Below are 13,821 nucleotides of genomic sequence, written 5' to 3' on the forward strand. Positions count from 1 at the left end.
AAGACATTGTTGAGTTACAAGAGTATTCATCATTGGGCTCTTTAGTTCATCTTGCAATGAAGGTGGAAGCCCAACTTGCTAAGAAAAACTCTTTTAAAAATGCTTCCAATAATGGATACTACTCCAAGTCTTGGAGAAACAAAACTTCTTTTTCAAAACATCCTTCCAAAGATTCTTCTTTCAAACCCAAGGAATCTAAGCCATCAACATCTAGACCTAAGTCTCCCACTAGAACATCTAACACTAAATGCTTTAAATGTATGGGTTATGGTCATATTGCTGCAAATTGTCCTTCAAAACGAAGTATGTACATGCATGAGGGCATTGTAGTTAGTGAGCATGATTCGGATTCTTCAAAGCATTCATTGCATTCTCATGCATCTAGTGAGGAAGAGAGTGAATGTCCACTTGAAGGGGACTTGTTAGTTGTGAGAAGACTTCTTGGACAAGTTTCACAACCTTTTGATGAAAGTCAAAGGGAAAATATTTTCCATACAAGATGTCTTATTCAAAACAACATTTGTTCCTTGATAGTGGATGGGGGTAGTTGTGCAAATGTGGCTAGTACAAGAGTAGTAGATAAGCTTGGATTGCCTACTATCTCTCATACAAAGCCCTACAAATTACAATGGCTTAGTGAAGTAGGAGAAATAATTGTTAATAAACAAGTCCTCATCCATTTCTCCATTGGAAAATACAAAGATGAGGTATTATGTGATGTTGTGCCCATGGAAGCCACTCATGTTCTTTTGGGAAGGCCTTGGCAATTTGATAGAAAAGTTTTACATGATGGCTTTACCAACAAATTATCTTTTGAATTCCATGGTCACAAGGTTACTTTAAAATCTCTCTCTCCAAGAGAAGTCCATGAGGACCAAGTTATCATGAAGAAAAAGAGGGAGAGTGAAAAAGATAAAAAAGATAAAAAAGATAAGAGTTCTAAGCCTACACTCCTTGTTTCTAGGCGTGACATTGAAAGGGAAATAGTGGCTCATCATCCTCTTTTTTTAGCCATCCCTAGAACTCTTAGCATAGAAACACTTGTTGATAGTCCTCATTGCTTGGAAAATTTGGTAGAAGAGTTCAAAGATGTGTTTCAAGATCCTCCAAATGGCCTTCCACCTTTGAGAGGGATTGAGCACCAAATTGATTTGATACCGGGCTCTTCTTTACCAAATCGTCCCGCATATAGGACCAATCCAAGTGAAACCAAGGAAATTCGCCAACAAGTTGAGGCTTTGATTGAAAAAGGGTGGGTGCAAGATAGCATGAGTCCTTGTGCTATGCCTATCATCTTAGTGCCAAAAAAGGATGGCACATGGCGAATGTGTTCGGATTGTAGGGCCATAAATAACATAACCATTAAGTATAGGCATCCCATACCTAGATTAGATGATTTGTTGGATGAATTACATGGTTCAAAAATCTTTTCAAAGATTGATCTTAAAAGCGGCTACAATCAAATCCGTATCAAACCGGGTGATGAATGGAAGACGGCTTTTAAGACCAACTTTGGTTTATATGAGTGGTTAGTTATGCCTTTTGGTTTAACTAATGCACCAAGTACCTTCATGCGCCTCATGCATCATGTTCTTAGACCTTTCATTGGTAAGTTTGTTGTGGTTTACTTTGATGACATTCTCATTTATAGCTTATCTTTGAATGACCATAAATTGCATGTTAGGCAAGTTTTGGAAACCCTTAGGAAGGAACATTTGTATGCTAACCTTGCTAAATGTATGTTTGCTCTTGATCATATAGAATTCCTAGGGTTTGTTGTGAGTTGTAAAGGGGTCCATGTGGACAAAACCAAGGTGGTGGCCATTCAAAAGTGGCCTACACCGAAATCTTTGAATGAGGTCCGAAGTTTTCATGGGCTTGCTTCTTTCTATAGAAGATTTGTCCCAAACTTTGGTACCATTGCCGCACCACTCAATGACATAGTGAAAAAGGATGTGGTCTTTCATTGGGGAGAAGCACAACAAAATGCTTTTGATACTTTGAAAGAAAAATTGACTAATGCTCCCATCTTGGCCCTTCCTAATTTCACTAAGACATTTGAGATTGAGTGTGATGCTTCAAGCATAGGTATTGGGGCTGTTCTCCTTCAAGAGGGCCACCCCATAGCCTATTTTAGTGAGAAATTGAAGGGAAGTCATCTCAACTATTCCACCTATGATAAGGAATTATATGCACTTGTTAGGGCTTTGTTTACTTGGCAACACTATCTTTTTCCCAAAGAGTTTGTGATACATAGTGATCATGAATCTCTTAAATATTTGAAAAGCCAAAACAAACTTAACAAGAGGCATGCTAAGTGGGTGGAATTCATTGAGCAATTTCCTTATGTGATCAAACACAAGCAAGGCAAAATAAATATTGTGGCGGATGCTCTTTCTAGAAGATACACCTTGCTAAATCTTTTAACCTCTCAATATCTTGGTTTTGATCACATTAAGGAACTTTATCATGATGACCTTGATTTTTCTCTCCTCTATCAAGAGTGTCTTAAGGGAGGACACAAAGATTTTTTTATTCAAGATGGCTTTCTTTTTAAAGGAAAACGTCTTTGTGTTCCCCAATGCTCTATTAGATTATCTCTTGTTAGAGAAGCTCATGAGGGGGGCTTAATGGGACATTTTGGGGTTGCTAAAACTTTGGATGTGTTGCATGAACATTTCTTTTGGCCTCATATGCATAAACATGTTCATAGTTTGTGTGATAAATGCATAGCTTGCCGCAAAGCTAAATCTAAAATGCATCCCCATGGTCTTTATACTCCTCTTCCTATCCCTTCAATGCCTTGGGTAGATATATCTATGGATTTCATCTTAGGCTTACCCAAGACATCAAAGGGAAAGGACTCCATTTTTGTGGTAGTGGATCGTTTTTCAAAAATGGCTCACTTTATTCCTTGCCACAAAGTGGATGATGCATGCCACATTGCAAACCTCTTCTTCCAAGAAGTGGTTCGCTTGCATGGGATTCCTAGGTCTATAGTGTCCGATAGAGATCCTAAGTTCTTGAGTCACTTTTGGAAGACCTTGTGGGGCAAGCTTGGAACTAAGCTTTTATTTTCTACCACTTGCCACCCACAAACCGATGGTCAAACCGAGGTGGTAAATAGAACTTTGGGACAACTATTGAGATGCTTTATTTCGGGGAATCCTAGAGTGTGGGAGAATTTACTACCCCATGTTGAGTTTGCATATAACCGAGTAGTAAATTCTACCACCTCCCATTCTCCTTTTGAGGTGGTCTATGGGTTTAATCCCCTAACACCTCTTGATCTTCTTCCTATTCCCCTTCTTGACGATGTCTTGTGCAAAGATGGGGATGAAAAGGCTTCTTTTGTGAAAACTTTGCATAAAGACATCAAGAAGAGAATTGAGAAGAAGGTTGGCAAGTATGCTGAACTTGCCAATAAGAGGAGAAAAGCATTGTTGTTTGATGAGGGCGATTGGGTTTGGCTTCACTTGAGGAAGGATCGTTTTCCTACTCAAAGGAAGTCCAAACTAATGCCTCGAGGGGATGGACCTTTCCAAGTCCTCAAGAGGATTAATGACAATGCTTATGAGTTAGATATGCCTGATACATTCTTAGGTAGTCATACTTTTAATGTCAGCGATCTAACTCCTTTTTCTGTAGGTCTCCAGAATTCGTGGTCGAATTCTCTCCAACTCGGGGAGTATGATGGAGATCAAGCCCAAGAGAACATGGAGGCCACTCATCAAGCTCAAGAAGAGGTGGAGGCACAAATGGAGGATGCCCATGGAGGTCAAAGTCCACCTCAAAGGATTACAAGAAGCATGTTCAAAGCCTTGGGAGCAAGAGGACATTTATTTTCTCTTTTTGTAGTGTCTTTAGTTGAAGGTGCTTAGAGGGAAACCTTAGAAACCTCTTTTGTTATAGCATCTTTTAGGTTTTAAATAGGACCTTTAGGGGGGTGTATTAGTAGATAGGTGTAGGTGTAGTTTTTGGGAGGTGTCATAGTAGAAAAAGGTCACACCTCCCATGTGACTTGTTTTTGGTGGGAATTTCAAATGAGTTTATTTGAAATTTCCCACCTATTTTTCAGCACCTTAGGCTATAAATAGAGGTGCTTCCTTTGTAAAATTCAGATTTGAATTTTTTCTAAAGAAACTATACTCAAAATTGGAGTGAGCATTTGGAGAGCTTTGAGCTTCTTCTCTAGTCTTATCTTGAAGGACCATGGTTTCCTCAAGTGGCGGCTTCCACACTCATCTAGGAGCATCCATTCTTCTAGTGGCGTGATCATCCAACCATTCCTCCATCTTCATGAGCATTCTCTTCTCCTTCCTATCTTCTTCTTCAATTTGTTCTTATTGCCTTGAGTTTTGAGTTGTTTTTTGTTTCGGTTCCTTTAATTTTCCAGCACCTATTTTCTGTTTAGTTTTTAAATTCTGTTCGGTTCTTTTGTTTTGAAGTTCAATTCTGTTCGGTTTGTTCTTTTCCTTCTCCTTTGTTGATTCAATTTGACAATATTTGGTTCATCCAAATGAGTTTGGGATTTGGTACTTGTTTTGGTGAGTTCTTGATCTTAGAACTATGATCCAACTTCTAAGAAAGTGCCTCTACATTTTCCAGCTCAAGGTGATTCCTCAAAGTGTCAAGAATCTTGTTCTATGTGGCTATTGGAATCACATCACGAACCCTCGACGACCTAGCGGTTAGAGATCGCCGAAACAAGGACATCGCCGAAGATGAACTCAGATAGTCATTTCCTAGCTAGCCAGAGGATGAGGTCGGGAGACAGCTTACCTGAACATACACGGTGAAGCAAGTAAAGTAGATCATGAAGGCGGCCGGCGAGACCACAGGGAAGGTGTGTACGAGGGCACCCGAACTCGCCACTCAGAAGAGATCACGCTCCAAGGCAGCTATGAACTGAGTTATGTCATGCATAAGTAACTTAGCCAAAAACCTGAAGAGTAAGAAGTGGCGCCCAAGTCAAGGATGCTCCAAATGGTGACACGTGTACAGCTGGATGCGAGCCACGTGTCCAGATGTGTAACTGTCAGGAGAGAGAAAGTGTGCAGGTATATAAGAGATTCTAACAAACTTCTGAGGTACGCACGTTTAGATTACTTCTTTACGCTTACGAGTCTTGAGTACGCTGAGAGAGAATTTTGCACGGTTCCAGAGAGTTCTTGAGTTTTCTTTTAGTATTTGGTGGTTCAGTCGCTGACTTGGGCGTCAGAGCGTGATTGGCCGCAGCGGCGCCGTTCTGTCTTTTGCAGGTTCTTGAGGTGAATCACGGTGAAGGACGGAGGCTAACACGGCGCAGAAGTCGATCCAGGTTTGACGAGGCAAGGTTCTTGCGTCCCGATCAACAGGCAGGATCAGTTTCCATGGGCACAACATCACATAATACCTCATCTTTGTATTTTCCAATTGAGAAATGGATGAGGACTTGTTTATATACAACTATTTCTCCTACTTCACTAAGCCATTGTAATTTGTAGGGCTTTGTATGAGAGATAGTAGGCAATCCAAGCTTATCTACTACTCTTGTACTAGCCACATTTGCACAACTACCCCCATCCACTATCAAAGAGCAAATGTTGTTTTCAATAAGACATCATGTATGGAAAATATTTTCCCTTTGAAGTAAAAGTGAAGTCATGGTTTTTTAGGAATCTTGGTGGGGAATTGTCACAAATGCATGCAAAATGAGGTGTGAAAAGTTTAGTTGCAAAAGGTATTAATCTTGGTCGGGTTTTGGCTTAGCCAACTTGGGTGGATAGGCTTTTTGTGCCTTGGTAGCAAAATTGGTGAAAAAGTGTGAAGTCATGGTTTTTTATGAATTTTGTTGGAGAATTCTCACGAATGCATCCAAAATAAGGTGTCAAAAGTTTGGTTGCAAAAGAAATTGATCTTGGGTGGGTTTTGGCTTACCAAAGTTTGGTCGCTTCGCCATGTTTTTGTGCCTTGGTAGCAAAATTGCTGAAAAAGTGAAGTCATGGTTTTTGAGCAATCTTGGAGGGGAATTGTCACAAATGTATGCAAGATGAGGTGTGAAAAGTTTGGTTGCAAAAGGAATTGATCTTGGTTGGGTTTTGGCATAGCCAAGTTGTTTGGATTAGGTTTTTGTGCCTTCGTAGCAAAATTGGTGAAAAAATGAAGTCATGGTTTTTGAGCAATCTTGGTGGGGAATTGTCACAAATGGATGCAAAATGAGGTGTGAAAAGTTTAGTTGCAAGAGGAATTAATCTTGGTTGGGTTTTGGCTTAGCCAAGTTGGGTGGATTGGCTTTTTGTGCCTTGGCAGCAAAATTGGTGAAAAAGTGAAGTCATTGTTTTTGAGAAATCTTAGTGGGGAATTCTCACAAATGCATCCAAAATGAGGTGTCAAAAGTTTCGTTGCAAAAGGAATTGATCTTGGTTGGGTTTTGGCTTAGCCAAGTTTGTTCGCTTGCCCTAGTTTTTGTGCCTTGGTAGCAAAATTAGTGAAAAATTGAAGTCGTGGTTTTGGAGCAATCTTGTTGGGGAATTGTCACAAATGCATCCAAAATGAGGTGTCAAAAGTTTGGTTGCAAAAGGAATTGATCTTGGTTAGGTTTTGGATTAGCCATGTTTTGGTTTTTGGCCTAGTTTTTGTGCCTTGGTAAAAAAATTGGTGAAAACATGAAGTCATGATTTTTGAGCAATCTTGGTGAGGAATTGTCACAAATGCATCTAATATAAGGTGTCAAAAGTTTGGTTGCCAAAAGAATTTATCTGGGTTTGGTTTAGGCTTAGTCAAGTTGGGTGGATTGGCTTTTTGTGCCTTGCTTGCAAAATTGGTGAAAAAGTGAAGTCATGGTTTTCGAGCAATCTTGGAGAGGGATTTCACAAATGTATGCAAAATGAGGTGTGAAAAGTTTGGTTGCAAAAGGAAGTGATCTTGGTTAGGTTTTGGCTTATCCAAGTTGGGTGGATTGACTTTTTGTGCCTTGGTAGCAAAATTGATAAAAACGTGAAGTCATGGTTTTTTAGCAATCTTGTTGGGGAATTCTCACAAATGTATGCAAAATGAGGTTTCAAAAGTTTTGTTGCAAAAGGAATTGACATTGGTTGGGTTTTGTTTTAGCCAAGTTTGGTCGCTTGGTCTAGTTTTTGTTCCTTGGTAGCAAAATTGTTGAAAAAGTGAAGTCGTGGTTTTGGAGCAATCTTGCTGCGGCATTGTCACAAATGCATCCAAAATGAGGTGTCAAAAGTTTTGTTGTAAAATGAATTGATCGTGGTTGGGTTTTGGCTTAGCCAAGTTTGGTTGCTTGGCCTAGTTTTTGTGCCTTGGTAGCAAAATTGGTGAAAAAGTGAAGTCATGGTTTTTGAGCAATATTGGTAAGGAATTGTCACAAATGCATCCAAAATGGGGTGTCAAAAATTTGGTTGCAAAAGGAATTCATCTTGGTTGGGTTTTAGCTTAGCCAAGTTTGTTCGCTTGGCCTAGTTTTTGTGCCTTGGTAGCAAAATTGGTGAAAAAGTGAAGTCATGGTTTTTAAGCAAATCTTGGTGGAGAAGTGTAACAAATGTATGCAAAATGAGGTGTGAAAAGTTTGGTTGCAAAAGGAATTGATCTTGGTTGGGTTTTGGCTCAGCCAAGTTGGGTGGATTGGCTTGTTGTGCCTTGGTCGCAAAATTGGTGAAAAAATGAAGTCATGGTTTTTGAGCAATCTTGGTGAGGAATTGTCACAAATGCATCTAATATAAGGTGTCAAAACTTTGGTTGCCAAAAGAATTTATCTGGGTTTGTTTAGGCTTAGCCAAGTTGGGTGGATTGGCTTTTTGTGCCTTGCTTGCAAAATTGGTGAAAAAGTGAAGTCATGGTTTTCGAGCAATCTTGGAGGGGGATTTCACAAATGTATGCAAAATGAGGTGTGAAAAGTTTGGTTGCAAAAGGAAGTGATCTTGGTTAGGTTTTGGCTTATCCAAGTTGGGTGGATTGGCCTTTTGTGCCTTGGTAGCGAAATTGGTAAAAACGTGAAGTCATGGTTTTTTAGCAATCTTGTTGGGGAATTCTCACAAATGTATGCAAAATGAGGTTTCAAAAGTTTTGTTGCAAAAGGAATTGACATTGGTTGGGTTTTGTTTTAGCCAAGTTTGGTCGCTTGGTCTAGTTTTTGTTCCTTGGTAGCAAAATTAGTGAAAAAGTGAAGTCGTGGTTTTGGAGCAATCTTGTTGGGGAATTGTCACAAATGCATCCAAAATGAGGTGTCAAAAGTTTGGTTGCAAAAGGAATTGATCTTGGTTAGGTTTTGGATTAGCCATGTTTTGGTTTTTGGCCTAGTTTTTGTGCCTTGGTAGCAAAATTGGTGAAAAAGTGAAGTCATGGTTTTTGAGCAATATTGGTAAGGAATTGTCACAAATGCATCCAAAATGGGGTGTCAAAAATTTGGTTGCAAAAGGAATTCATCTTGGTTGGGTTTTAGCTTAGCCAAGTTTGTTCGCTTGGCCTAGTTTTTGTGCCTTGGTAGCAAAATTGGTGAAAAAGTGAAGTCATGGTTTTTAAGCAAATCTTGGTGGAGAAGTGTAACAAATGTGTGCGAAATGAGGTGTGAAAAGTTTGGTTGCAAAAGGAATTAATCTTGGTTGGGATTTGGCTCAGCCAAGTTGGGTGGATTGGCTTGTTGTGCCTTGGTCGCAAAATTGGTGAAAAAATGAAGTCATGGTTTTTGAGCAATCTTGGCGGGGAATTGTCACAAATGCATCCAAAATGAGGGGTGAAAAGTTTGGTTGCAAAAGGAATTGATCTGGGTTTGGTTTTGGCTTAGCCAAGTTGGGTGATGGGCTTTTTGTGCCTTGGTAGCAAAATTGGTGAAAAAGTGAAGTCATGGTTTTTGTGCAATATTGGTGGGCAATTGTCACAAATGTATGCAAAATGATGTGTGAAAAGTTTGGTTGCAAAAGGAAGTGATCTTGGTTTGGTTTTGGCATAGCCAAGTTGGGTGGATTGGGTTTTTGTGCCTTGGTAGCAAAATTAGTAAAAAAGTGAAGTCATAGTTTTTGAGCAATATTGGTGGGAAATTCTCACAAATGTATGCAAAATGAGGTGTGAAAAGTTTGGTTGCAAAAGGAATTCATCCTTGTTGTGTTTTGGCTTAGCCAAGTTGTGTGGATTGGCTTTTTGTGCCTTGTTACAAAAATTGGTGAAAAAGTGAAGTCATGGCTTTTGAGCAATCTTGGTGGGGATGTGTCACAAATGCATGCAAAATGAGGTGTGAAAAGTTTAGTTGCAAAAGGAATTGATCCTGTTGGCTTAGCCAAGTTTGGTGATTTTGGTGGCTTGGCCTAGTTTTTGTGCCTTGGTTGCAAAATTGGTGAAAAAATGAAGTCGTGGTTTTTAAGCAATCTTGGTGGGGAATTGTCTCAAATACATCCAAAATGAAGTGAGTAAAGTTTGGTTGGAAAAGGAATTGATCTTGGTTGGGTTTTGGCTTAGCCAAGTTAGGTGGTTTGGCCAAGTTTTTATACCTTGGTAGCAAAATTGGTGAAAAAGTGAAGTCGTGGTTTTTGAGCAATCTTGGTGGGGAATTGTCACAAATACATCCAAAATGAGGTGTGAAAAGTTTGGTTGCAAATGGAATTGATCTTGGTTGGGTTTTGGCTTAGCCAAGTTTGCACGTTTTGGCCTAGTTTTTATCCCTTGGTAGCAAAATTGGTAAAAAAGTGAAGTCGTGGTTATGGAGCAATCTTTGTGGGGAATTGTCACAAATGCATCCAAAATGAGGTCTGAAAAGTTTGGTTGCAAAAGGAATTGATCTTGGTTGGGTTTTGGCTTAGCCAAGTTTTGTGGCTTGGCCCAGGTTTTGTGTCTTGGTAGGAAAATTGGTGAAAAAGTGAAGTCATGGTTTTTTAGAAATCTTGGTGGGGAATTGTCAGAAATGCATCCAAAATGAGGTGTGAAAAGTTTAGTTGCAAAAGGAATTGATCTTGGATGGGTTTTGGCTTAGCGATGTTTGGTGTCTTGGTGACTTGGTAGCAAAATTGGTGAAAAACTGAAGTCGTTGTTTGTGTGAAATCTTGGTGGGGAATTGTCAGAAATGCATCCAAAATGAGGTGTGAAAAGTTTGGTTGCAAAAGGAAATGATCTTGGTTGGGTTCCGGCTTAGCCATATTTGGTGGTTTGACCTAGTTTTTGTGCCTTGGTAGCAGAATTGGTGAAAAAGTGAAGTCGTGGTTTTGGAGCAATCTTGGTGGCGAATTGTCATAAATGCATCCAAAATGAGGTGTCAAAAGTTTGGTTGCAAAAGGAATTGATCTTGGTTGAGTTTTGGCTTAGCCAAGTTTGGTGGTCTTGCCTAGTTTTTGTGCCTTGGTAGCAAAATTGGTGTAAAAGTGAAGTTGTGGTCTTTGAGCAATCTTAGTGGGGAATTGTCACAAATGCATCGAAAATGAGGTGTGAAAACTTTGGTTGCAAAAGGAATTGATCTTGTTTGGATTTTGGCTTAGCAAAGTTTGGTTTGGCCTAGATTTTGTGCCTTGGTAGAAAAATTGGTGAAAAAGTGAAGTCCTGGTTTTTTAGCAATCCTGGTGGAAAATTGTCACAACTGCATCTAAAATAAGGTGTGAAAAGTGTGATTGCAAAAGGAAATTTATCTTGATTGGAGGCTTGGCTTTTTGTGACTTGGTAGCAAAATTGGTGAAAATGTGAAGTCGTGGTTTTTGAGCAATCTTGGTAGGGAATTGTAACAAATGCATCCAAAATGTGGTGTGAAAAGTTTGGTTGCAAAAGGAATTGATATTTGTTAAGTTTTGGCTTAGCCAAGTCAATAGGTAAGATACTTTGAAACTATTCTAATACAACATTCACTTTCTTATAGTTTCCTAGGTTCTAAAACCTTAGATTTTAAATGATATATTTATTAAACATATGAAAACACAATTTTAAGACAATGAAATTGTTTTTCAAAGGCATCGTAAGTGTTTCAATCAATTAATAGCGAAAAGAAAAAGTTGCAAATATTTAGTTAAGTAATACGCTTCTTTTCAATAGTTAAGATACTTTTAAACTATTATTATACAGAACATTCACTTTCTTATACTTTCTTATGTTCTAAAACCTTAGATTGTAAATGAAATCTTTATTAAACATATGAAAACACTATTTTAACAAATGAAATTGTTTTTCAAAGATATCATAAGTGTTTGAATCAATAAATAGATTTTAGATTGTGAAAGAAGTATTAAACATATCAAAACACAATTTTAACACATGAAATTGTTTTTCAAAGATATCATCAGTGTTTCAATCAATTAATAGACCTTAGATTGTAAAAATTATATTAAACATATCAAAACACAATTTTAACACATGAAGTTCTTTTTCAAAGATATCATAAGAGTTTTAATCAAGCAAACCTCTTCTTCCAAGAAGTGGTTCGCTTGCATGGGATCCCTAGATCTATAGTGTTCGATAGAGATCCCAAGTTCTTGAGTCACTTTTGGAAGACCTTGTGGGGCAAGCTTGGGACTAAGCTTTTATTTTCTACCACTTGCCACCCACAAACTGATGGTCAAACCGAAGTGGTGAATAGAACTTTGGGACAACTATTGAGATGTTTTATTTCGGGGAATCCTAGAGTGTGGGAGAATTTACTACCCCATGTTGAGTTTGCATATAATCGTGTAGTAAATTCTACCACCTCACATTCTCCTTTTGAGGTTGTCTATGGGTTTAACCCCCTAACACCTCTTGATCTTCTTCCTATTCCCCTTCTTGGAGATGTCTTGTGCAAAGATGGGGATGCAAAAGCTTCTTTTGTGAAAACTTTGCATAAAGACATCAAGAAGAGAATTGAGAAGAAGGTTGGCAAGTATGCTAAACTTGCCAATAAAAGGAGAAAAGCATTGTTGTTTGATGAGGGTGATTGGGTTTGGCTTCACTTGAGGAAGGATCGCTTTCCTACTCAAAGGAAGTCCAAACTAATGCCTCGAGGGGATGGACCTTTCCAAATCCTCAAGAGGATTAATGACAATGCTTATGAGTTAGATATGCCTGATACATTCTTAGGTAGTCATACTTTTAATGTCAGCGATCTAACTCCTTTTTCTGTAGAGGTCTCCAGAATTCGTGGTCGAATTCTCTCCAACTCGGGGAGTATGATGGAGATCAAGATCAAGAGAACATAGAGGCCAGTCAACAAGATCAAGAAGAGGTGGAGGCACAAATAGAAGACGCCCATGGAGGTCAAAGTCCACCTCAAAGGCTTACAAGAAGCATGTTTAAAGCTTTAGGAGCTAGAGGACAATTATTTTCTCATTTTGTAATTTCTTTAGTTAAAGGTGCTTAGAGGGAAACTTTAGAAACCTCTATTGTTATAGCATCTTTTAGGCTTTAGTTAGGAGCTTTAGGGGGGGTGTGTTAGTAGATAGGTGTAGAAGTAGAATAGGAGGTGCCAAAGTGAAGGAAGGAGTCACACCTTCCTCATGTCTTGAAATAGGCGCCGGTTTTAGCTTGCTTTAGGAGGGAATTTTTGAATTTGTATTGCTTGCATTTCAGCACCTTAGGCTATAAATAGAGGTGCTCTCTTTGTAAAATTCAGATTTGAAATTTAGAGAAAAGAAACTATACTCAAATTTTGAGTGATCATTGGAGAGGTGAAGCTATGCTTGAAAAATTTTGTACAAAGTGTCTATAAAAGCTAGCTAAACCATGAAAGCTTCTCACATTACTTACATTTTATGGAGTTGGCCACTCTTGGATGGCTTTGATTTTCTCGGGGTCAACATGTACCCCCTTTTTGTTTACTATAAAGCCTAGAAAGACTATACTATCCACACAAAAAGTACATTTATCTCTATTGGCAAACAAACTATTATTCCTAAGTACTAGAAGAACTTCCCTAAGGTGGCTTAGATGGTCTTCTAGGTTTTCACTATACACTAAGATATCATCAAAGTATACTACTACATATTTACCTATACAATCTCTCAAGGCATGATTCATTAGCCTCATGAATGTACTAGGTGCATTAGTGAGACCAAAAGGCATCACCAACCACTTATATAGACCAAACTTAGTCTTAAAAGCGGTTTTCCATTCATCACCCTCTTTGATTCGAATTTGGTGATATCCACTTTTAAAATCAATTTTGGAAAATATAATTGACCCATGTAACTCATCAAGCATGTCATCAAGCCTTGGGATTGGATGCCTATACTTGATGGTGATGTTGTTGATTGCTCAACAATCACAACACATTCTCCATTTTCCATCCTTTTTGGGCACCAACAAGACAGGTACAGCACAAGAGCTTAGGCTCTTTTGAACCCAACCCTTCTCCAACAAGTTTTGAACTTGAGACTCTATCTCCTTCGTTCCCTCGGGGTTAGTTCTATATGCTGGCCTATTTGGTAGGCTTGCCCCCGGAATCAAGTCAATTTGATGTTCTATACCTCTAATAGGAGGAAGTCCTATGGGTCCCTCTTTAGAGAATATATCATCAAATTCACTTAAAATATTTTTAACTTGAGGAGGTAAAATCATAGGTTCAAGATTTGTAGCAGTGCATGCAAGTGTTCAATAAGAAGCATATTTTCAAAGGTGTTTTCAAGAGGTTTGTCTTGTTGAATAACCTTGTGGGAAGGAACACTCTTTTGCCACGCCTTCCTATACCTAAGGATTTTCTCTTTTTCTATCTCTTTTTTTTTTCTCCTCATCCCTCTTATGTTTCATTTGTATTTGATCTCTTACCACTTGAGAATGTGGTAAAGGATTAAGTACAAACTTTTTTTGCTTATGGGTGAAGGAAATCTCGTTAGTTAGACCATTGTGTAAAGTTTGCTTGTCAAATTGCTATGGTCTACCTAATAAGAT

This window comes from Phaseolus vulgaris, chromosome 1, assembly GCF_051622355.1.
Source record: "Phaseolus vulgaris cultivar YP4 chromosome 1, ASM5162235v1, whole genome shotgun sequence".
In the NCBI taxonomy this organism is placed as follows: domain Eukaryota; kingdom Viridiplantae; phylum Streptophyta; class Magnoliopsida; order Fabales; family Fabaceae; genus Phaseolus; species Phaseolus vulgaris.